We start from the raw sequence: 26,760 nt of genomic DNA, 5'->3' as shown, positions 1-26,760 counted from the left end.
CATTGGGGACATTTATGGCACATTGGTCGACTATTTTTGGAAGTCCCATAATGGTGAATGGAGGGTGTCCATGCAGGCAAAACTTGCTTTCCATTCACTTTAGGGTCCCGTTCTAGAGATAGAAGCAGGTCCCAAAGGTGGGAATCGCAGTTATCTGACATTGATTATAAATCCTAGCGATCTACCATAAAAGTCCCAGATGGGACAACCCCTTTAATACATAAGAAAACATATTTTGGACTAAAAGGGCTGCACTAGATCAGTGCCCTCCAACCTGCAGCTGTTTTCTGACCGCATAAGATAAAGTTTGGCATCAGCTTTTATTTTTAAGTCAACAAAAAAAAAATTCACTTGGGGCCCACAATTCATTTTACTTTCTTTAAGGGCTCATGCACACGAATGTATTTTCTTTCCATGTCCGTTCTGTTTATTTGCGCACCGTATGCGGAACCATTCATTTCAATGAAGCTACTCCGTGTACATTCCGTTTTCGTATGTCCCTATGTCCGCTCCACGAAAACATAGAACATGTCCTATTAATGTCCACATTACGGACAAGGATAGGACTGTTCTATTAGCGTCTGGCCGTTCCATTCCACAAAATACGGAATGCACACAGATTTCCTCTGCATTTTTTGCGGATCCGTGTTTTGCGGATCGCAAAATACATACGGTCGTGTGCATGAGGCCTAATACTGAGAAATGAGAATGTCCTCTTATTCTCAAATAATGCCCCCTGGTGAAGCTACTGACTCTTCAGGTATAACGTTTCCTAAAGAAAAATAGCAATAATAATCTGTGTGCTACCTTAAAAATAAATAAATAATTAATTACGGTAATAAACTAAAATTGAAAACATATTACAATAAAATAATATAGAAACAAAATGATATGAGAAAAGACTTAATGCTGCAATAAAATATATCTAAGGCTCCATTCACACGTCCGCAATTCCGTTCCCGAAAAAAATAGAACATGTCCTATTCTTGTCCGCAATTGCGGACAAGAACAGGCATATTCTATTAGCACCGGCAAAATGCGGAACACACATTTCCGCTTTCCGTGTTTTGCAGATCTGCGGCTCCGTGGATCCGCAAAACACATTGTTTTATCCTAATGCATTCTGAATGGAAAGTCCGTCCCTCAGGATGCATCAGGGTGTCTTCAGTTCAGTCTTTTTGACTGATCAGGCTTTTCAGAAAACCGTAGCATGTTGTATTTTTACCTCCGGACAAAAATCCTGAACACTTTGACTGAACGCCTGATCCGGCCTTTTTCCCATTGACTTGCATTAACGCCGGATCCGGCGCCGTGTGTTCAGTCAAACCGGATCCGGCTTTTGCATGTTAAACCCGAGAAATGTGAAAAAAAGTTAAAGTCCATAAATGGCGGATCCGTTTTTTTCCAATGCATTTTTTCATTGAGATCAAAATCCTGATCAGGATTCAAATGTAATCCGTTTTCACACGTTTTTCCGGATCCGGCGGGCATTTCCGGTGTCGGAATTGAACGCCAGATTTGAACAACGCCAGTGTGAAAGTAGCCTAAAAAAGTGGTGCTTCAATAAGCGCTGTAGTAAAATGCAATGTATACAATGTATAAAATATAATGCTAAAATAAAAAATATATAAAAAATTATTCTACAATAAAAATAAACTAATGCTATAATAATATAAAAAAAGTAAATAAATTGTTAACAAATAATAATTTGTGCTGCGATAAAAATGATCTAATGCTATAATAAAATAAAAAATGTTAAAATGAAATATTGAAGAATACAGTAGTTCTACAATATGAATAGTCTAATGCTATGGTAAGTCAAAATAAAGCGCAAAAAAATATTGAAAAAAAGTGCTACAAAAAATGAATCTGTTGAAATAAAAAATGCTAAAATAAAATGTAAAAAGATATAAAAAAAGTTGTACTGCAAAAAAAAAAATCTAATTCTATAATAAAATAAATAAATGCTAAAATAAAATGTCAAGAATACAAAACAATGTACTACAATAAAAACAATGTAATGCTGTAATAAAATACTCAGGCTACGAAACAAAAAATGAAAAGTGAGGTCAACTTTTTTTATTTTTATTTCCAAAAACCTTCACATATTCGGCCTGAGATTGCTTAGTGCTCCTCATTTTTACACATACTCAGGGCCATGAAATGTATCAGGGTGGAGATTCCCTGTATAAATGTATCAACCAGTCTTTCATATGGGTTCAGCTAAAACTCCACTTGCTATAGATGACTCCTCCATATGTTGGGGTACGTGACATCAGAGCTTGGCTGGAGGGGGGCGTCTGCTGTGTATAGGTAATTATGGAGGAGATTTGGGCACTTGCAGCGCTGGTCATTGTAACGCAGCCCGAGGCCTGATCAGAGCTGACTGCACAATGTTACCGTGTCCGGCCCGCTGCTAGGTATAATTGCTCGGTAGAGCTGGACTCCTCTGATTGTCACTGGCAAGTCCTCACATCCTGGGCTGTAATTACAGGAGGGGCGTGCATGGTTCTTTTCTACCCTATTGCCTTTGCTAGGTCTCCCCGTCAGCGTATTATCAGATTTCCACTGGTGACAATTTAGTTAATCTGCAGCCGTACTGTGATGTACACAGCGGGTCACAGAGGATTAACCTCTATGCTGTAAGAGAGGGTTTGCACCGAAATGACATGGAATGTGCAGGCAAACTATACATGACTGAATATCCATCAGCTGAACAGGTCTATATAGCTCTATCATTTTTTTTTGCATGCAAAGCCTCCAATCCTCCACCTAGACAGACAGGTCAAACTCGAAAAATTGGAATATCATGCAAACGTTCATTTATTTCAGTAATGCAACTTAAAATTAGAATATTGTGAAAAGGTTCAATAGTCTAGGCTCAAATCAGTCAGCTAATTAATCCATACCCCCTGAGCAAAGGGGGCCTGAAATTGTGACTTTGGGGGTTTCATAAGCTGCAAGCCATAATCATCCAAATTATAACAAATAAAGGCTTGGAATCTCTCGCTTTGCCTGTAATGAGTCTCATATGTTAGTTTCACCTTTTAAGTTGCATTACTGAAATAAATGAACTTTGCGCAATATTCTAATTTCTATACATTTCTAATTTCGATACATTTCTGTCTGCCTGCAGCCACCACTAGGGGAGCTCAGGAGCATCTTGCATACTGTACTATTGGGTGCAATGTATAGCGCTTCCCCTAGTGGCCACTGCAGGGAACTACAATTGTATAATTTTACTGTGTGTCACTGCAGGGGATTTGGAGCTCTGTTTGTGAAAAACGGAGTTCCCAGTAAAAAAATAAATAAATATATATACTATGAAGTGATCTATATACTATGCTGGAGTTAAACAGGGGTATAAGGATAAAAGGCGGAGGAGTGGTTGGCCTTTGGGAGCCTCCTACAGGGGTTCCACCACCCGCTGTACATCGATACTCATCAAACCTCCACCGAGCTCACAGATTCCATAGGAAAAAAACATTGGCAGGGCCGGCGTGTATTCATTGAAATATCCCCCAGCTAGAAGTGTTGCGTTCTGCTTCCACGTACTGCGGCGTCCTCGCGCTCTGTATACCTTGGACCGGAGAACACACTTTAAATATATTTTCTTTATTTTATTACAGAGCGTTCAAATGAAGCTGACACAGGGCCAGTGATTCAGATGTAACGGCGGATTCCGCTCCTGCGAGGGCTTTATTTTCCTATTAAACTGTAGACTGTGATATTTCATTACTGAGACGGTTTACAACCATTTTATACATTTCCTACCCCTGCAGAACCTCTTATTACGGCGCCTCGATGTGTGCCTATACTGTGTCACCCCGGAGGAGGCCGCAATGATACTTAAGCCTTAAAACACCCAGTGATGGTCACAGCATGCTATTCTCCTGAGATACTCTGTGCTGCTGGGAGTCTGCTCTTTCCCACTACGTAACGTCCAGCGTGTAAAGCCCCCTCACTTCCCACTGCTCCCTTCATGACACTGTTGTATGCAGCCCTATGTCATCGAGTTGAAAGGTCATTTGCCAACACACTGATCTCCTGAAATACTTTGTGCTGCTGGGACTCTGCTATTTCCACTATGTAACTTCCAGTCTTTCACAACCCCCCCTTTCCACGGCTTCCATCATGACACTGTTGAATGCGGTCCTATATCATAGGATTTGAAAGGCCATTGTCCAATCCGATCATCATACAGTTCTCCTGAAATGCTTTGTGCTGCTGGGACTCTTCTCTTTCTACTATGTAACTTCCAGTCTTTCACAACCCCCACTTTCCATGGCTTCCATCATGACACTGTTGAATGCAGTCCTATATCATAGGATTTGAAAGGCCATTGTCCCACCCGATCATCACACAGTTCTCCTAAAATACTCTGTGCTGCTGGAACCCCACTCTTTCCATTATGTGACTTTCTGCTGGCGACCTCCCATTTTTCTCCATTCCTCTGTCAGAGTCTCTTTACATCATTACTCTGCTCCCTGTCATGTGGCCTACCCTTCCCCTGAAATACTCTGTGTTGCTGTGAGACCTTCCTCAGCGTAGGGAGATTTGGGGAGGTAATTTTTTGTGCATAATATAGGTTTGCTTTTTATGTCATTGCCTCCCTTCCATTTGCATGTCAGAATGGCCCATACCTCCAGGACCATCTCCATAAATGGGGTCTACAACTAAGACCCCCAGGATTCTGCCCAGAGCAAGCAGAAACCTGAGAGCAACCAGCAGAGAAAGAGTCAGTTTTGTGTGCAGGGTCCCGTCTATGGTTTCCTCGGAACGTGGCCCTGTGGACGTTGGCCAGAATCTAACGGCTGAGTTAATATTTGGAGCAGTCTCTTTGTCCTCATCGTTTGTTCTGCCAATCCCTACGTTTCAAGGGTGTCACTCCTCACAGTGCTAGCATCTGTTTAATGTAGCCTCATCCTCCGACATTACTCCGAAATACTCCTGAGTGACAGGAACATCTATTACATAAAAAAGCGAGAAAAATCAGCAAGAGAATTTCACTGCCAGAAGAAAACACATCCCACCATCACAACGCTCCACACATAGCAACACCCCCAGGACATCTCCACCTTCTCCATCCCAGTGAGAATGCAGCAAATGACCGCAGCAAGATCACAATGGTACAGTAATACGTACAGAAACATGTGCGTAACCTAAACACTGAAAAAATGTATCTAAATAATATATGAACTGAGGAATGAGTAAGAAATTCTGTAAAAATAAACACAAAGAATCTCTAATCAGCTTCATATACTTGTACATAGGAGGCAGTATTATAGTAGTTATAATCTTATACATAGGAGGCAGTATTATAGTAGTTATATTCTTATACATAGGAGGCAGTATTATAGTAGTTATATTCTTGTACATAGGAGGCAGTATTATAGTAGTTATATTCTTGTACATAGGAGCAGTGTTATAGTAGTTATATTCTTGTACATAGGAGCAGTATTATAGTAGTTATATCCTTGTACATAGGAGCAGTATTATAGTAGTTATTTTCTTGTACATAGGAGGCAGTATTATAGTAGTTATATTCTTGTACATAGGAGCAGTATTATAGTAGTTATATTCTTGTACATAGGAGGCAGTATTATAGTAGTTATATACTTGTACATAGGAGGCAGTATTATAGTAGTTATATTCTTATACATAGGAGGCAGTATTATAGTAGTTATACTCTTATACATAGGAGGCAGTATTATAGTAGTTATATTCTTGTACATAGGAGGCAGTATTATAGTAGTTATATTCTTGTACATAGGAGCAGTGTTATAGTAGTTATATTCTTGTACATAGGAGCAGTATTATAGTAGTTATTTTCTTGTACATAGGAGGCAGTATTATAGTAGTTATATTCTTGTACATAGGAGCAGTATTATAGTAGTTATATTCTTGTACATAGGAGCAGTATTATAGTAGTGATATTCTTGTACATAGGGAGCAGTATTATAGTAGTTATATTCTTGTACATAGAAGCAGTATTATAGTAGTTATATTCTTGTACATAGGAGGCAGTATTATAGTAGTTATATTCTTGTACATAGGAGCAGTATTATAGTAGTTATATTCTTGTACATAGGAGCAGTATTATAGTAGTTATATTCTTGTACATAGGAGCAGTATTATAGTAGTTATATTCTTGTACATAGGAGTAGTATTATAGTAGTTATATTCTTGTACATAGGAGCAGTATTATAGTAGTGATATTCTTGTACATAGGGAGCAGTATTATAGTAGTTATATTCTTGTACATAGAAGCAGTATTATAGTAGTTATATTCATGTACATAGGAGCAGTATTATAGTAGTTACAATCTTGTACATAGGAGCAGTATTATAGTAGTTATATTCTTGTACATAGGAGGCAGTATTATAGTAGTTATATTCTTGTACATAGGAGCAGTATTATAGTAGTTATATTCTTGTACATAGGAGCAGTATTATAGTAGTTATATTCTTGTACATAGGAGCAGTATTATAGTAGCTATATTCTTGTACATAGGAGCAGTATTATAGCAGTTATATTCTTGTGCATAAGAACAGTATTATAGTAGTTATATCCTTGTACATAGGAGGAAGTATTATAGCAGTTATATTTTTGTACATAGGAGGTAGTATTATAGTAGTTATATTCTTGTACATAGGAGGCAGTATTATAGTAGTTATATTCTTGTACATAGGAGGCAGTGTTATAGTAGTTATAGTCTTGTACATAGGAGGCAGTATTATAGTAGTTATATTCTTGTACATAGGAGCAGTATTATAGTAGTTATATTCTTGTACATAGGAGCAGTATTATAGCAGTTATATTCTTGTGCATAAGAACAGTATTATAGTAGTTATATCCTTGTACATAGGAGCAGTATTATAGTAGTTATATTCTTGTACATAGGAGGCAGTATTATAGCAGTTATATTTTTGTACATAGGAGGTAGTATTATAGTAGTTATATTCTTGTACATAGGAGCAGTATTATAGTAGTTATATTCTTGTACATAGGAGCAGTATTATAGTAGTTATATTCTTGTACATAAGAGCAGTATTATAGCAGTTATATTCTTGTACATAAGAACAGTATTATAGTAGTTATATCCTTGTACATAGGAGCAGTATTATAGTAGTTATATTCATGTACATAGGTGCAGTATTATAGTAGTTATATTCTTGTACATAGGAGCAGTATTATAGTAGTTATATTGTTGCACATATGAGCAGTATTATAGTAGTTATATTCTTGTATATAGGAGGCAGTATTATAGCAGTTATATTCTTGTACATAGGGGCAGTATTATAGTAGTTATATTCATGTACATAGGAGCAGTATTTTAGTAGTTATATTCTTGTATATAGGAGGCAGTATTATAGCAGTTATATTCTTGTACATAGGGGCAGTATTATAGTAGTTATATTCATGTACATAGGAGCAGTATTATAGTAGTTATATTCATGTACATAGGAGCAGTATTATAGTAGTTACAATCTTGTACATAGGAGCAGTATTATAGTAGTTATATTCTTGTACATAGGAGGCAGTATTATAGTAGTTATATTCTTGTACATAGGAGCAGTATTATAGTAGTTATATTCTTGTACATAGGAGCAGTATTATAGTAGTTATATTCTTGTACATAGGAGCAGTATTATAGTAGATATATTCCTATACATAGGATGTAGTATTAGAGTAGTTATATTCTTGAACATAGGAGCAGTATTATAGTAGTTATATTAGGAGGCAGTATTACAGTAGTTATATACTTTACATAGGAGCAATATTTTGGCTACAATTTCATGTTTTCTAAAATTATTATTTAAGAATAATAATAATAATTATGGGTAATTATTAGATAGAAAAAAATGTAGGAATTCCAAATAGACAGTCTTTTTCTTTCCCCTCTTGTTATTGAATTACCAAGACACTGAGGGTTAGTTATATTTCAGCACATTGGAGACATCTGAATGCCAGAGTAGACACAAATAGGGCAGATTCTAGAACATTAACAGCATATTAGACGCCATAATTCACACATTAAGTTGTAATCATGTTAAAACCTCTAATTTTTGCTGAACATGAACTCAAAAAGTGGAGAAATGTGGAAAGAGAGAGAATGAGGAGGAAACATCTGGGAGACAGTCCAACCCAACGTATTATAATGGACTAAGTCAGGGCCGTAGATTTGATGTTTTTATTACAAAATGAATAATGTCTGGAGAACTCGCTCTGCATTTTCCATAGAAGCTTCTGAAACAATTAAGCTCCGGGGCCTGGTACTAAGCAAACGTTTCTGCTCCGCTAACCAATAATGTCTATAGTTTTGTTGGTGGATCAGATGTCCTTCTTAGAATAACTGTGGGTTTTGGTTTTGTTCCGTCTACATTATTAAAAACAATGTTGGTCATGTAATACCTAAAGGGAAATTCTACAGAAGATTTTAAGGCTGGGACTTTAAGTCACTTAGGTCCTTACAGCTGAAGAATGGTGGAATGTCTCAGCTTATGGCATCCGATGTACATTATCCTTGTAGATTTAGGTGGTGAATCCATTTAGTGCGGTAGAACACCTGACTGTAGTGACATTTTTATCTTGATGGAACTGAGAGACTGAATTGTAATGGGCAATTACTGGCCAAATCATATCCATTTTGGTTGGGTTAGTCGATTATGACAGACACTTGTCCTTCTTAGGATAACTGTGGGTTTTGTTAAATCTTTATAATAACATTAGTCTTGGCTCATATCATACTTCAAGATAAACTCTACAGAAATATATAAGAGGCTTGTGAATCCTATAGAGAATCTTCATTCAGTTGGTGTCATACCTAGCTAATGGACTTAACTTTTGGATGGATTGGTTAAAAAAAATGTTTCATCTCAAGCTACTTTCACACTGGCGTTTGGGCTTTCCGTTTCTGAGATCCGTCATGGGCTCTCACAAGCGGTTCCAAAACGGGTCAGTTTTGCCCTAATGCATTCTGAATGGAAAAGGATCCGCTCAGAATGCATCAGTTTGCCTCCGATCAGTCATCATTCCGCTCTGGAGGCGGACACCAAAACACTGCCCGCGGCGTTTTTCTGTCCGTCATGTGGTACGGAGCGAGACGGTTCCGTTCTGGCACACAATGTAAGTCAATGGGGACGGATCCATTTTCTCTGACACAATAGAAAACGGATTCGTCCCCCATTGACTTTTAATGGTGTTCAAGACGGATCCGTCATGGCTATAGAAGACATAGTACAACCGACTGTTCATGACGGATGCATGCGGTTGTATTATTGGAAGCGTTTTTGCAGATCCATGATGGATCCACAAAAAACGCTAATGTGAAAGTAGTTTAATATGTAAAGGAAAACTCCACAAAAGCATCTAAAAGTTTGACAGTTCTTTGGAGCACCTAGACCAGTGGTGCACAACCTTTTCTGGTTGGGGGCCACATTGTCAGCCTGAACCAATTCCAAGGGCTGAAAATTAAACTTAAAGGGGTATTACCAACTGAAATACTGTATTTTTGGCATATTGAACATACAGTATATTCTATAAATGTTTAGTTACAGTTCCAGGACTCCCATCTAATAGGAGAATACATGAAAGATGCATGTAAAAAGCCATAAGACATAGATATACATGTCTTTTACCAGATGTTTGGGGGCCGCACAGAATGGTATCGAGGGCCGCATGTGGCCCCCGGGCCGCAGGTTGTGCACCCCTGACCTAGACCCTTTCACTTCAGTGATTGGCTGTAGTGGTCACAGGTTGACATGCCATCTTCACGCAATGCTGCTTTTATTATTTCATGGCTTTTCCCTGCATTGCCTGGGCTTTGGATGAACCTATTAGTGGTGTCAACCTTGGAGAATCTTCTTTTATTGAATGTGGACAACCCCCTTACTTTAGCTTGGGTAATGCTGGCCAATGACGGTAGACACTAATAACTGTCCTCTTTACTTGTAGATTTCATTGTCCACCACCTAAATGGTTATATTGTGAAAAGATTAGGGTCTTCTATGTCTTTTCTACACACAGGAACCCAGAACCTTATGTCATATTCCATGTGTGGCCTGACAAGTGTCCTTGGCAGCAGCTGCCTGGCATTGGTTGCTACAAACCGGATTCCCAAAAAGTTGGGACACTAAACAAATTGTGAATAAAAACTGAATGCAATGATGTGGAGATGGCAAATGTCAATATTTTATCTGTAATAGAACGTAGATGACAGATCAAACGTTTAATCCGAGTAAATGTATCATTTTAAAGGAAAAATAAGTTGATTCAAATTTTCACGGTGTCAACAAATCCCAAAAAAGTTAGGACAAGTAGCAATAAGAGGCTGGAAAAAGTAAATTTGAGCATAACGAAGAGCTGGAAGACCAATTACACTAATTAGGTCAATTGGCAACATGATTGGGTATAAAAAGAGCTTCTCAGAGTGGCAGTGTCTCTCAGAAGCCAAGATGGGTAGAGGATCACCAATTCCCACAGTGTTGTGCAGAAAGATAGTGGAGCAATATCAGAAAGGTGTTACCCAGCGAAAAATTGCAAAGACTTTGCATCTATCATCATCAACTGTGCATAACATCATGCGAAGATTCAGAGAATCTGGAACAATCTCTGTGCGTAAGGGTCAAGGCCGTAAAACCATACTGGATGCCCGTGATCTCCGGGCCCTTAAACGACACTGCACCACAAACAGGAATGCTGCTGTAAAGGAAATCCCAGAATGGGCTCAGGAATACTTCCAGAAACCATTGTCAGTGAACACAATCCACCGTGCCATCCGCCGTTGCCAGCTGAAACTCTACAGTGCAAAGAAGAAGCCATTTCTAAGCAAGATCCACAAGCTCAGGCGTTTTCACTGGGCCAGGGATCATTTAAAATGGAGTGTGGCAAAATGGAAGACTGTTCTGTGGTCAGACGAGTCACGATTCGAAGTTCTTTCTGGAAATCTGGGACGCCATGTCATCCGGACCAAAGAGGACAAGGACAACCCAAGTTGTTATCAATGCTCAGTTCAGAAGCCTGCATCTCTGATGGTATGGGGTTGCATGAGTGCGTGTGGCATGGGCAGCTTGCATGTCTGGAAAGGCACCATCAATGCAGAAAAATATATTCAGGTTCTAGAGCAACATCTGCTCCCATCCAGACATCATCTCTTTCAGGGAAGACCCTGCATTTTTCAACAAGATAATGCCAGACCACATTCTGCAGCAATCACAACATCATGGCTGCGTAGGAGAAGCATCCGGGTACTGAAATGGCCAGTCTGCAGTCCAGATCTTTCACCTATAGAGAACATTTGGCGCATCATCAAGAGGAAGGTGCAACAAAGAAGGCCCAAGACGATTGAACAGTTAGAGGCCTGTATTAGACAAGAATGGGAGAGCATTCCTATTTCTAAACTTGAGAAACTGGTCTCCTCGGTCCCCAGACATCTGTTGAGCGTTGTAAGAAGAAGGGGAGATGCCACACAGTGGTGAAAATGGCCTTGTCCCAACTTTTTGGGGATTTGTTGACACCATGAAATTCTGATTCAACATATTTTTCCCTTAAAATGGTGCATTTTCTCAGTTTAAACTTTTGTTCCGTGATTTATGTTCTATTCTGAATAAAATATTAGAAGTTGGCACCTCCACATCATTGCATTCAGTATTATTCACGATTTGTATAGTGTCCCAACTTTTTGGGAATCCGGTTTGTAAAATTAACGTGGCCATCCACTAATATCTCCATGGCCTTTTTCCATTCCATTCCAGTGTTTTACCATTTGGTCTTCAGTGGTAAAAGGGTTGCCCAGCTTTTCCATAAGTTTTTAAATTCTGACCCTTCCCCACCGGACCTGTGGACTCAAACATACTTTTCTGCATCCCAGCGGTCTCTTCACTATGCTTTAGTCGCTGCATATGCTGCTGTGGGGGACATGTCACAACTGTGGCCAGTCATTGGCTGCAGCGGCACACGTGACTTCATCTATGCTGGAAGTTTACATGCGCGTACCAAATTGTGGCAGACAGAAGTTGCTAGACTTGAGCAACAGGGAGCAGGTAAGTTTATGCTTGGGTCCATGAAGGGAGGGTCAGAAAACCTCCAACTTTGCCAAAGTGGCAAATGGCAGATGGTAGCATGACCATCCAAGTGTACTATGGAGAGTCAACAGGGGTGGACTGGCCATAGACCCCACCAATCTACTTGCCTGGCAGGTCCTCCTCCTCAATTCAACTATATCACCATCTTCAGGATGGCAATAGAGCTGAATACTGCAACGGGGAAGGGGAGCAAATGACTCCTTGCCCGATCGTTCACCCTCATAAGATTCAGGCCACTAGGCAGCAAAATGGTGCAGGAGGTTGGGAGGTGATTATGTCACCGCAACCACCTGTGCCACGACAAAGGAGTTTTAGGCTGCAGGCTGAAAAAGACTTGTGACCTGCACCACGAGAGGTGGAGTATAATGTGGGAGCATTGCTTGTCCACTATAGGGGACATTACTAACAGTACTACATGAGGGCATTACTGGTCTATTATAGGAGACATTATTAGCAGTGCTATGGGGGCATTAGTCCTGGGGGGCACTGTAGGCAGACACAGTCACTGGGAGCACTATGGTGGCATTACTGAGATACTATAGGGGCACTATAGGGGGCATTATTGGGAATTTCTTTTATTTTTGGGGCACTATGGAAGAATTTTTAATTTTCAATACTGGGGACACTATACAGGGCATTACTAGAGGTATTTTAATACTGGGATACTATAGGGGATTTTTTTTAACACAGGAAGCTTGATTATTACTGGGGAACAATAGGGGTCATTATTAATAGAGGGACACTATTGGAAATTTTTATTACTAGGGTCATTTTAGGGCCATTATTATTACTGGGGGCACAATAGGGGCATTATTATTACTAGAGGTCCAATAGGGGCTTTAATATTACTGGGGGCATTTTAGGGGATGTTATTATTAGTGAGGGAACTATAGGGGGTGTTATTATTGCTGTAGGTACTATTGGGGCATTATTACTACTGGGGCACTATTTTTCAGCAGTATAGTATTTGGGGGCTTTGGGGAGTATTGGGGGTAGCAGCAGGAGGACTCTGTTGGGGCACCAGGAGGGGGAGTTTGTGTTGAGAAGGTGAGGAAGATGATGGAAAAGTGAGGAACCTAAGATGTCAGTGTGGTAAACTCTTCAGAGACAAGTCTGGGCGTCATTTCTTGAGCAAATGCAGAAGATGAAGAAAGAGAACGTCTGCAACCGAGAAGACATCACTGGATGTAAGAGGTACAGTATGTGGTACTATAGTCTCCTGTATAACCAGGCAGCTGCTGAAGGTAGGACTGGATTTCTGTTATGCCCCACACTTTCCCTCCTCAGCCCCTTCCTCCACATCTTAATTAGGCCTAATTCATATGCAGCAGAACCAAATACCACAGTGCAGCAGAAGTTCTACTGGGACACTATATTGTGCTGCACTGTGGTATTTGGTTCTGCAGGGACAGTACATTATGCTGCACTGTGGTATCTGGTTCTGCAGGGACAGTATAGTGTGCTGCACTCTAGTATTTGGTTCTGCTGGGGCAGTACATTATGCTGCATTGTAGTATCTAGTTCTGCTAGGGCAATACATTATGCAGCACTGTGGTATCTGGTTCTGCTGGGGCAGTATATTGTACTGCACTTGTAGTGTCCCACTTATGTGTGTATGGGCCACTCCAAAATACTATTTCCATTTCATGTCATTTTGCACTCATTACTGTATTTGCCTTTATCATATGCTGCTAAATTCCTATTTCAGGCTGTTCAACCGCACTACACTTTGCCAACACTAGAGGTCTCTATTACATCATTTAAAATAGGCCAGTCACAGGAAGTTAGAGAGTGTGGGGAGAGAGCAGTTAGAAGGAGGGAGGAGAGGAGACAGACTCTGTCCTCCTGGTCTTGGCCCCAGGAGTTAATCTACTTGAACTTGTGGAGGTTAGAGCATTCCCAGCTTAAGGACTCCACAGCACCAAGTGACCAGGAGAAGCTTCCGGCACCTGGACACCACCTGACAACTAAGTACAAAGTTATGTTTACTATTAATATTATTGCAAGGATAGAAAGCCTGAGCAAGACCAGGAACCAAGTAGAGTATCTTCACCACTCATACATAAGTAAGTTGAGCTAGAACCTACATACAGCGTCCTCACAGAGCCTGCTAATGGGAATTTGCAGCTTTATGATCTTTGCCAATTTCATGCAATATAAAGTGCTGCCACCAAATGCTATTCACTGCAAGACTACAACTGCCAAGTAAAGTTCCTGTTTGGTTCAACTACTGCCTCTTTCATCATTCCACTTCATCTCCTCATTGCACCTTACCATGCTGGCGTCACGAACCAGGGGCCCAGCCACCAAAGCACTTAAAACACCACCACCATCAAGGGCACTTCAACTTCCATCTGGTTGGTGTTCCCTGTAACCGAAAGTGCCCCGGAAGATGTTGTGCTGTCTTCCCATCCACTGCACTGCTGGCCCCAAGGGACAACTTAACCGTGAGTACTACTATCCTCGGCACCTTATCACTGGTACGCTCACGCACATCACCCCTAGGATGTCCGGGCATTGCACACTGTGGTATTTGGTTCTGCCGGGGCGGTATATTGTGCTGCACTTTAGTATTTGGTTCTGCTGGGGCAGTATATTGTGCTGCACTTTAGTATTTGGTTCTGCTGGGGCAGTATATTGTGCTGCACTTTAGTATTTGGTTCTGCTGGGGCAGTATATTGTGCTGCACTTTAGTATTTGGTTCTGCTGGGGCAGTATATTGTGCTGCACTTTAGTATTTGGTTCTGCTGGGGCGCTATATTGTGCTGCTAGGGTGGCCAGACATTCGGTTTTAGGCCGGACAGTCAGTTTTTTAGACTCCTGGAGCAAGGCCAGGACGGAGCAAGGCCAGGACGGACAGCCAGAAAGCCTCCTTTTTTGTTGTTATGGGAGAAGGGACGGGACCGCTCAGGCATGGTCACTTTAAGGAGGCAGGGCCACGTTTGGATCACTGTGACTGCGCGCTTACATTAGCGCGCGCTGCAGCTGCACCGGCCAACTAATTCAGTTTTTTGCAGGCAGGGACAACTACTCGGAAACAGAGGAGTGCGGGACGTGACGGGACCTGGGTGCTGCAGACTGTGGTGCCACTCCAGTCACAAGCACTACTCTTCTGAGTCTGACTGCCACTGCCCAGCTCTAACTCACCCCATCAACCTGCCTCACCTCGCGCTGGGCGCTGTCCGTCTCTAGTCTCTGTCTGCCAGCCAGTCAGCAACGCGTCTACTACTAACTGAGCTGAGACTCTCTTCACTATTGCCTACCTCCACCCAGCCAGACCCAGAGGCAGAGCGCGCCGCCCACACGAAGCGAGGCAGCCAATGTAGTTGGTACCTTATTATATATATATATATATATATACAGTACAGACCAAAAGTTTGGGCACACCTTCTCATTCAAAGAGTTTTCTTTATTTTCATGACTATGAAAATTGTAGATTCACACTGAAGGCATCAAAACTATGAATTAACACATGTGGAATTATATACATAATCAAAAAGTGTGAAACAACTGAAAATATGTCATATTCTAGGTTCTTCAAAGTAGCCACCTTTTGCTTTGATTACTGCTTTGCACACTCTTGGCATTCTCTTGATGAGCTTCAAGAGGTAGTCACCTGAAATGGTCTTCACTTCACAGGTGTGCCCTGTCAGGTTTAATAAGTGGGATTTCTTGCCTTATAAATGGGGTTGGGACCATCAGTTGCGTTGTGGAGAAGTCAGGTGGATACACAGCTGATAGTCCTACTGAATAGACTGTTAGAATTTGTATTATGGCAAGAAAAAAGCAGCTAAGTAAAGAAAAACGAGTGGCCATCATTACTTTAAGAAATGAAGGTCAGTCAGTCCGAAAAATTGGGAATACTTTGAAAGTGTCCCCAAGTTCAGTCACAAAAACCATCAAGCGCTACAAAGAAACTGGCTCACATGCGGACCGCCCCAGGAAAGGAAGACCAAGAGTCACCTCTGCTGCGGAGGATAAATTCATCCGAGTCACCAGCCTCAGAAATCGCAGGTTAACAGCAGCTCAGATTAGAGACCAGGTCAATGCCACACAGAGTTCTAGCAGCAGACACATCTCTAGAACAACTGTTAAGAGGAGACTGTGTGAATCAGGCCTTCATGGTAGAATATCTGCTAGGAAACCACTGCTAAGGACAGGCAACAAGCAGAAGAGACTTGTTTGGGCTAAAGAACACAAGGAATGGACATTAGACCAGTGGAAATCTGTGCTTTGGTCTGATGAGTCCAAATTTGAGATCTTTGGTTCCAACCACCGTGTCTTTGTGCGACGCAGAAAAGGTGAACGGATGGACTCTACATGCCTGGTTCCCACCGTGAAGCATGGAGGAGGAGGTGTGATGGTGTGGGGGTGCTTTGCTGGTGACACTGTTGGGGATTTATTCAAAATTGAAGGCATACTGAACCAGCATGGCTACCACAGCATCTTGCAGCGGCATGCTATTCCATCCGGTTTGCGTTTAGTTGGACCATCATTTGTTTTTCAACAGGACAATGACCCCAAACACACCTCCAGGCTGTGTAAGGGCTATTTGACCATGAAGGAGAGTGATGGGGTGCTGCGCCAGATGACCTGGCCTCCACAGTCACCGGACCTGAACCCAATCGAGATGGTTCGGGGTGAGCTGGACCGCAGAGTGAAGGCAAAAGGGCCAACAAGTGCTAAGCATCTCTGGGAACTCCTTCAAGACTGTTGGAAGACCATTTCAGGTGACTACCTCTTGAAGCTCATCAAGAGAATGCCAAGAGTGTGCAAAGCAGTAATCAAAGCAAAAGGTGGCTACTTTGAAGAACCTAGAATATGACATATTTTCAGTTGTTTCACACTTTTTTGTTATGTATATAATTCCACATGTGTTAATTCATAGTTTTGATGCCTTCAGTGTGAATCTACAATTTTCATAGTCATGAAAATAAAGAAAACTCTTTGAATGAGAAGGTGTGTCCAAACTTTTGGTCTGTACTGTATGTATATATGAGCTGGCCTGGTATAAGTTTTACATCTTATTAAGATGTATAGCTGTACATATATAATCATATAAGGAGATTCTCCTCTAGGGCTGAAACGATTACTAAAATCTTTGGCATTGAGGATTCGTTTGTCTCATGTGACCACGGAGTGGTAGTGAAGCGCTTGCTATTACTTAGTGCTCCGTGGTCACCCGCCAGGCTGCACCGCGTTTCACTTTCTTCCGGATACAACGTCAGGTCATAGTGCACGTAAGCGCGCACTATGACCCGACGCTGTGTGACGTCAGGCACTGGGGGGAAAGCTGGGGGCAAAAGCTGGTGGCACTGGGGGGAAGTTGGTGTCGCGTTACCATTTAAACATCATACCCTTCTCCATTTACCCCAGCGCTTCTCTCACCAGCGGTATACCCACATTTCAGCATTCCACACTGCGCTCAATGTCTATTCTCTCTCTCACCAGCGGCATTAGTCTGAAGAAGGCCACATGGCCGAAACGTTACATTTAAAGCCACAGTAAGGCTACTTTCACACTAGCGGCACGGACCTCCGGCAGGCTGTTCCGTCGGGTGAACAGCCTGTTGGATCCGTCCTGACGCTAGTGACTGTGTGCCCCCAGACTGCCGCTCCGTCCCTATTGACTATAATGGGGGCGGGGCGGAGTTCCGGCGGAGGCACGGTGAGAGGCTGCTACAGAATAAAGCTACAACATGTCCGACATTTTTTCCGGAAGCCTCTTGCCGTGCCTCCGCTGGAACTACGCCCATTATAGTCAATGGGGACAAAGCGGCATTCTGGGGGCACACGTGCAATAGCCAGGATACGGGTACGCTGACGCCACTTTAATGCAGTGGCCGGGTCAGGTGGATAATAGTCTGTCTCTTCAATTAAACTAAATATATAACAAATAATATAACAAAACAAAAAATTTAAAATTAAAAAAAATTTAAATTAAAATAAAAAAATGGTAAAGTTCACCACTGTGTTTTCTTCTTTTTTGGCCTCGCAGACCACCGTGTGAAGCGGGCTTGTTCACATTCAACAGACGGTTCAAAGAAGGTGTCGCGCGGCCTCACTTGGCGGTAATTCGAAGGTCTTGATCAAGATAGGATACGACAGCTTTTAGATGATGCCAAACAACGAGGTTCCACAGGAGGATCATCTCGGTCACAAAACCACCCCTCTGTAGATATAAAGGTGCAGGCACATAGTGAAGGTCCGCCGATGTTTCCAATGGTAATAGCTTTTATTATACTCGCAAAGGTATAAGATCAATAGGCATAAAACAATATAAAATCTCCGTGGTTATAACACCGCTCGACCCGGGATCAGGAGCTATTCATGGATGTATAGGTTACTTTGGATTTATATATGTAATTATGTATTTAATATGTATTACTCTTTTCATGTATATCTGTTTGACATGTATGTACACTTATTTATACTTTACGGTGGTAGTTTGGGAGACCGGTGGATATAGGAACCTCTTAATCTTCATGTATGTGACCACTTTTTATATATATCATGATCCCCAGTCACACTAACCTATTGGTTGTCCAGGCCCCTTTGCTGGGAGAAGCGGAGGCGTTGCTGGCCGATGCGCTGGTATGGCGCATGCGCGGTATGTCCGATTATGTGACCGGTCACGTGAGGGCGACATGAGAGGGTCAGGTGGCCGGAACTGTGCGCTCAGCTGGTGCCGCGTCCTCTGCGCCCACTCATGGACACTGTGTGCTCTGTTGGTGCAGCGCCTCCCGCATTCAGGGGTATACACAAGGTGAGCTAAGTGGGTGGGAGGATGGCGATGGGTGGTTTGGTCCGCTTGTACACACCCCCTTCTTTTCTTTCCTGGACGGCTATTGATTGGAGTACACAAATTACTGCGGAATGATCCCAGCTGGGTACCGGGCTTATATTGTGAGTAGCAACTCATTCCCTTGGACAAAGCTAAGGCGAAACGTACGTCAGGGAGTCGTCCCCTTCCTCCCCACGGATACTAGGGTTAGTATACTGTTTGCGTCGGTCAGTGACTGTTCATATCACTCTAACTGCTGCTGGTCACACTTACCGGGGTTTTCCTGAGTTGGAGCCATGGGATTTGGACCATACTTTTGGGGGGAACCTGGGTATGTTTTGACTATGTGAGATGAGTTCTGGACTCTCTTCTGTTGTACCGGCTATAGATGATTACGCTTTATTATTGTAGAAGCACTTTATTATGTGCCAATTATTGTTGTGTATGTATCATCATCATGTACATGTATAATAGACCCATTAGGGCTATGATTCTTGCTCTGTAGCCTTCACCCGCAAATTTTATATCGTATTGTATGATTTGTGTGTAACAATTATGTGTAATAAAGATAATTTTCTATACTACATGTGTGGTTCTACTTTTTGGGTTAAGCTATTGTACGGTAGAGTGGACTTCCTGTGACTACATACAGTCAGGTCCATAAATATTGGAACATCGCCACAATTCTAACATTTTTGGCTCTATACACCACCACAATGGATTTGAAATGAAACAAACAAGATGTGCTTTACCTGCAGACTGTCAGCTTTCATTTGAGGGGATTTACATCCAAATCAGGTGAACGGTGCAGGAATTACAACAGTTTGCATCTGTGCCTCCCACCTGTTAAGGGACCAAAAGTAATGGGACAGAATAATAATCATAAATCAAACTTTCACTTTTTAATACTTGGTTGCAAATCCTTTGCAGTCAATTACAGCCTGAAGTCTGGAACGCATAGACATCACCAGACGCTGGGTTTCATCCCTGGTGATGCTCTGCCCGGCCTCTACTGCAACTGTCTTCAGTTCCTGCTTGTTCTTGGGGCATTTTCCCTTCAGTTTTGTCTTCAGCAAGTGAAATGCATGCTCAATCGGATTCAGGTCCGGTGATTGACTCGGCCATTGCAGAACATTCCACTTCTTTCCCTTAAAAACTCTTTGGTTGCTTTTGCAGTATGCTTTGGGTCATTGTCCATCTGCACTGTGAAGCGCCGTCCAATGAGTTCTGAAGCATTTGGCTGAATAGGAGCAGATAATATTGCCCGAAACACTTCAGAATTCATCCTGCTGCTTTTGTCAGCAGTCACATCATCAATAAATACAAGAGAAGCAGTTCCATTGGCAGCCATACATGCCCACGCCATGACACTACCACCACCATGCTTCACTGATGAGGTGGTATGCTTAGGATCATGAGCAGTTCCTTTCCTTCTCCATACTCTTCTCTTCCCATCACTCTGGTACAAGTTGATCTTGGTCTCATCTGTCCATAGGATGTTGTTCCAGAACTGTGAAGGCTTTTTTAGATGTCGTTTGGCAAACTCTAATCTGGCCTTCCTGTTTTTGAGGCTCACCAATGGTTTCCATCTTGTGGTGAACCCTCTGTATTCACTCTGGTGAAGTCTTCTCCTGATTGTTGACTTTGACACACATACACCTACCTCCTGGAGAGTGTTCCTGATCTGGCCAACTGTTGTGAAGGGTGTTTTCTTCACCAGGGGAAGAATTCTTCGGTCATCCACCACAGTTGTTTTCCGCGGTCTTCCGGGTCTTTTGGTGTTGCTGAGCTCACCGGTGCGTTCCTTCATTTTAAGAAAACAGTTGTTTTGGCCGCGCCTAATGTTTTTGCTATCTCTCTGATGGGTTTGTTGTGTTTTTTTCAGCCTAATGATGGCTTCACTGATAGTGACCGCTCTTTGGATCTCATCTTGAGAGTTGACAGCAACAGATTCCAAATGCAAATAGCAGACTGTAAATGACCTCTGGACCTGTTATCTGCTCATTGTAATTGGGATAATGAGGGAATAACACACACCGGCCATGGAACAGCTGAGAAGCCAATTGTCCCATTACTTTTGGTCCCTTAACAAGTGGGAGGCACAGATGCAAACTGCTGTAATTCCTGCACCGTTCACCTGATTTGGATGTAAATACCCTCAAATGAAAGCTGACAGTCTGCAGGTAAAGCACATCTTGTTCGTTTCATTTCAAATCCATTGTGGTGGTGTATAGAGCCAAAAATGTTAGAATTGCATTGATGTTACAATATTTATGGACCTGACTGTATGTCGTTTTCTGTGCCCAAATGGTGGCCACTGGTCACCCAGACAAGAATTGAACTGGTTGCCTAGAGTACCGAAGCCCGCAAAATGGACTGACAAGCGAACAAGTTACAGCTGTGGAGTTAAGATTTAAGTGACATCATCATGCTAAGTTGGGTGATGTCACTGATCCCAATGTATAATAAATAGTGATGAGCGACATAGGCAATATTTGTTTTCATGATATTCCACGAATTTATGGCCTAATATTTGCCATAAATTCATGAATTCTAGAATTCGTGATCTACAGTCATTATTTTCTTGATTGCGAAAATCGGCAATGTAATTAGCGTGGGTCACTTTTGCTACATTTGCCAAGCTGCTAGAAGTTTCCTGAGACTGGAGAAAATGGTTGGCAGCAACTTTCGTGACTGTGAGGAAGAACTCCTGATAGAGTGCTCCAATATATTCGCGATTGTGCAAATCGGCACTAATGATGCGCATATTTTTGGCGCAATGCATGCAACTTCACATTTTATCAGGTCTGACTACATATTACTGATTGGTGCACTAAGTATTGTTGTTACATCTCAGCACTATGTCTGTAGCATGTATGTATGGACAGCAGAGAAACAGTAATCCCTATCACACTACCTAACACCCTGCACTGGAACCTATCAGCTCCACTATATCAGGATATAACCAACACTGACTATCTGTATTAGGCTTCGTTCACATAAGCGTTCAGCCTTTCCGTTTTTCCTGCTCCTATAACGGAGTAGGAGAACGGAAAAGCTGAACGCTGATGTGAACGAAGTCTTATATATATAAGCTAACTAACTAACTATCTAATGTTTTGGATAAGGATCCAGATGAGTCTGCAAAGCACAGAGCACAGCAATGTCACTGCTCTCTCTCTCTAAGAACTGCAAAAAAACAGCAGAAAATGGCTGCTGGGGAGGTTCTTATATAGTAAGGGGGAGGCTGCTTTCCTATTGGTTGCTAGGGATGTTGCTAAGCTCAGACAAAGACATTGCAGCCTTCTCATTGGCCCACAAGCAAGAAGGGAGGTTACAGATGAAAAAAAACAATATTTGCGATTATGAATATATAGCACTATATTCTAGATTTTCGCGAATTCTCGAAGTGCCGATATTCGTGCTAAAAATTAGCGATTAGAATATTTGCGATCAACACTAATAATGAATATATCGAAGACAAGTGAATATGCTCCATCACCAGACACGTCTGTGTCAGATGAGAAACGTACCGTATTCACTGTCATACACTGTGACAAGTGGTTAGAAGAAAGTGAAGCACTGTGAGGGTCAGCGGCAGCACATTCATAGATGACATCATCACAAGTCTATAAATTCACAGTGCGTGATGATTTGAGCGCCATCTGCTGCTCATTATAGATATTATTCCAGCTGCATTTCCATAAAATACGTTATAGCCTACGGTTTCTAACCTGTTTCTCTCTATGTGATGTGAGCAGGGGCGTCGTTAGGTCAAAACATGTTTTGTCCAGTGCCCCGAATGTTATGCTGGCCCCACCCCCCCTGAACTTGTTCCGCTACTTGCGGGCTGCGCGGGCATGAGTTCAATCACTTCGGTGGGCGATCCCGTCCTGCAGTGTGTGATCCCGCGAGACCTGCCGCTGTAGGTCACGGGTCTCGCGGGATCACGCGCCGCAGGATGGGATTGTGCACCGAAGTGACTCAAGTTGAACTCATGCCCACGCAGCCAGCGGAACAAGTACAAGGGGGATGAGGGGGTGACCTGTGGGGTTGCCCAGACGGCTAGGCCCTTCACAGTAGTTATTAACCCCTTTCAGCAGTCCTCCATTCACTGAAGGGGGGACTGCTGAAAGGGGTTAATAACTACTGTGAAGGGGGGACTGCTGAAAGGGGTTAATAACTACTGTGAAGGGTCTAGCCGTCTGGGCAACCCCACAGGTCACCCCCTCATCCCCCTTGTACTTGTTCTGCTGGCTAAATGGGCATGACTTCAACTTCAGTCACTTCGGTGCACAATCCCATCCTGCGGCGCGTGATCCCGCGAGACCGGTGACCTACAGCTGCTACATGGGATGGGGGCGTGGCTTCACGGGGGCTTAATAAAGTGGGCTTGTCCCCCGGATGTTTGCAGACCCTAGCAACGCCCCTGGCTGTGAGATTACACCTGGCTGTCAGGGCATGCTGGTAGTTGTAGTTTCACATCTCTGGAGAACCAAAGCAGAGACTAAAAGGGAACCTGTCACCAGGAAATGCTTTGTAGGGCTAGCAATTCTGAATGTAATATCTTTCACTTAGTGATCTGTTGATCCTTGAAGTGCACAGAGGGCGGGCATAAATGAATCTGTGCCCCCCCTGCTCCTCCTACTTCATTATGCCAGTGCCTACCTGTCCTTCTTGATTGACAGAATCAGGCAAGATGACTATGCAGAAACCTGGGGTGAGGGAGGGGCTGGCATAGAAAGGAGGAGGAGCAACGGTGCACAGAGTGGCTTGGGCCCGCCCTCAGTGCACTTAACTGATCATTTGCATATGGATTGAAAATACTTTTTCTCTAGAATGGAGCAGCAGATTGCTACATGAAGGGTATTATTACCTTTAGCTGAGCTAGCCCTACAAAGCATTGTGCCTGGTGTAATAGTGAATTTTCTGGTGGCAAATAGGGTCCTAAGACCCCCTTATACACCAGACCTCAGGTAGGACTGCTTCCTCTGCACCACGTATTGTTACCCCCAGAGCCACGAGGTGGAGAACATTGGTGGTAAAAGTGCTGGATAGAATAAGGTACAGAGTGGTTTTAGGGAGTGGGAAACAGGACATTTGTCCTGGAGGTCCTTCTTCCCACCAAGAAATGCATTGCCATTGATCCCTTCACTGACCTAGACCACCACAGAATGTAAAGTCAACCTCATTCAGAGCCTTTGACGAGCAAGGAATTCACAATAAATCCCTTGTCCACGAGGGACTGTCAGAGTAAGAATAAAAAAAGCTGTATAAAAATAGTGAACCAGTGTTTTTTAGCACCAAATTTATCTCAAAATCGAAATCTTTATCTTGTATCTGTTTCTAGGAAAGGTGGGTGAAATCTAATACACCATTATAGCTCCAGTGCTATTACAGGAGCAGGACCTAACGTCTGCAGATTCCTAAATGGCAAGTCAATGGTTAAAGTGGATATTCATGAAAAAAATTGTCATAAAAAAACATATCAGAAACTTTAAAGTTACTCACCTCCACTGACCTCCATCCACTGCCATGCTGCTGCTCCGTCCATGCTGCTCTCTACCCCCTGTGCCCTCCTGCTATACCTGAAATGTCAGCAAAGGCAAACTCAACCAATGGTTGGCAGAGGCGGGTCACTGGCAAGGCTGAGATTGCTGGAGTGGACCTTTGTAGGCATCTCTGGGATGATGAGCTGGGACAGGAAGTGGACAGCAGCAGTGGGAGATCAGTGGAGGTGAGTAATGCTACTTGGCTATTTTAAAGCCTTTAATAACATAATTATTGGAAAGACAAGAAGCCTGAAAAGAGTCACGAGTCAGGATGTAACTCAGGATGAGTACAGGATAAGTGATGTATGTACACAGTGACTGCACCAGCAGAATAGTGAGTGCAGCTCTGGAGTATAATACAGGATGTAACTCAGGATCAGTACAGGATAAGTAATGTATGTACACAGTGACTACACCAGCAGAATAGTGAGTGCAGCTCTGGAGTATAATACAGGATGTAAATCAGGATCAGTACAGGATAAGTAATGTATGTACACAGTGACTCCACCAGCAGAATAGTGAGTGCAGCTCTGGAGTATAATACAGGATGTAACTCAGGATCCATAGAGGATAAGTAATGTATGTACACAGTGACTCCACCATCAGAATAGTGAGTGCAGCTCTGGAGTATAATACAGGATGTAACTCAGGATCAGTGCAGGATAAGTAATGTACGTACACAGTGACTTCACCAGCAGAATAGTGAGTACAGCTCTGGAGTATAATACAGGATGTAACTCAGGATCAGTACAGGATAAGTAATGTATGTACACAGTGACTCCACCAGCAGAATAGTGAGTGCAGCTCTGAAGTATAATACAGGATGTAACTCAGGATCAGTACAGGATAAGTAATGTATGTGCACAGTGACTGCACCAGCAGAATAGTGAGTGCTGCTCTGGAGTATAATACAGGATGTAACTCAGGATCAGTACAGGATAAGTAATGTATGTACACAGTGACTGCACGAGCAGAATAGTGAGTGCAGCTCTGGAGTATAATTCAGGATGTAACTCAGGATCAGTACAGGATAAGTAATGTGTGTACACAGTGACTCTACCAGCAGAATAGTGAGTGCAGCTCTGGAGTATAATACAGGATATAACTCAGGACCAGTACAGGATAAGTAATGTATGTACACAGTGACTCCACCAGCAGAATAGTGAGTGCAGCTCTGGAGTATAATACAGGATGTAACTCAGGATCAGTACAGGATAAGTAATGTATGTGCACAGTGACTGCACCAGCAGAATAGTGAGTGCAGCTCTGGGGTATAATACAGGATGTAACTCAGGACCAGTACAGGATAAGTAATGTATGTACACAGTGACTGCACCAGCAGAATAGTGAATGCAGCTCTGGAGTATAATACAGGATGTAACTCAGGATCAGTACAGGATAATTGCATGTACTTGCTGTGACTCAACTCTTCATGGAGACTAATTCAGTATGCACCAAGTTTTTGTCATCTCTGTAATATTTCTCCATATCCCTCCACCTACTAACGTTATTTTCCATATAACTAAATCCTGTATGATTCTTGCCTCTTCTTTCCCTTCTAATACTTAGGAAATTCTCCTTCTCTCTGTTGCTCGGTACAAGTTCTGTTTATCAACTCACATTGTTTTTTATTTAGCTGAGAGAACAGCGGCCAAACTCTTACCGCTGCTCCTGGAGTATAGCTGGAGATGCACCGGAGAGGAAATCCTGTAATCTGCTGCTGGTAAAATGCCAGGCTGGGTGCAGACATTGGCCTGGCGGTCTGCATATTATTATTATTCCCTTCAGGTGCATCCCTGGTGCATGACCTCTGTAATGATTCTGTTAGGGAATTACTCAACTGGCAGTTCCCGAATATAATGGTAATACTACAATTCCATTACACAGTTAGGGCTCATGCACACAAACGTATTTTATTTCCGTTTCAGTTCGGGGTTTTTACAGGTCCGTATGCGGAGCCATTCACTTCAATGGATCCGCAAAAAAACGGATGCAATACGGATGTCACATGAATGTCTTTTTTTTTTGCAGATCCGTGTTTTGCGGACCGCAAAATACATATAGTAGTATGCATGAGCCCTTAAAGGGATATTACCCTTTAGACATATATGATATGCCTACAGGATATACCATGAATGTCCGATAGGAGTGGGCTCCACCTCTGGGACCCGATTGTTTCTCAAGAACGGGGCCCCGTCTCATGCTGCAGTGAATGGGAGGTGGTCGCAGATGCACTGCTCTCTCCATTCATTGCTATGAGACTTCTGAAACTATCCGAATTAGTGTGCTAAAGCACTTCATGGCGGCAGAGTATGTACGGACGACAAGAGGATATTCAT

The 26,760-nt window shown here is 42.5% G+C and overlaps 1 long non-coding RNA gene across 1 annotated transcript; it reads right to left on the bottom strand.

The window, feature by feature from the left end:
- Positions 1–3,039: 3,039 nt before the first annotated feature.
- On the bottom strand, positions 3,040–26,220 carry LOC122922245. Its single transcript, XR_006387113.1, has 3 exons — positions 26,085–26,220; positions 18,053–18,257; positions 3,040–4,967 (listed from the first exon to the last, which is right to left on the bottom strand). It is a non-coding gene; the product is annotated as an uncharacterized LOC122922245 (long non-coding RNA).
- Between the last annotated feature and the right edge of the window lie 540 nt (positions 26,221–26,760).

This window comes from Bufo gargarizans, chromosome 11 (assembly GCF_014858855.1).
Source record: "Bufo gargarizans isolate SCDJY-AF-19 chromosome 11, ASM1485885v1, whole genome shotgun sequence".
Taxonomy (NCBI): domain Eukaryota; kingdom Metazoa; phylum Chordata; class Amphibia; order Anura; family Bufonidae; genus Bufo; species Bufo gargarizans.
The sequence above is the reverse complement of the archived record's forward strand: the minus strand, read 5'-3'. Positions and strand labels throughout refer to the sequence as shown.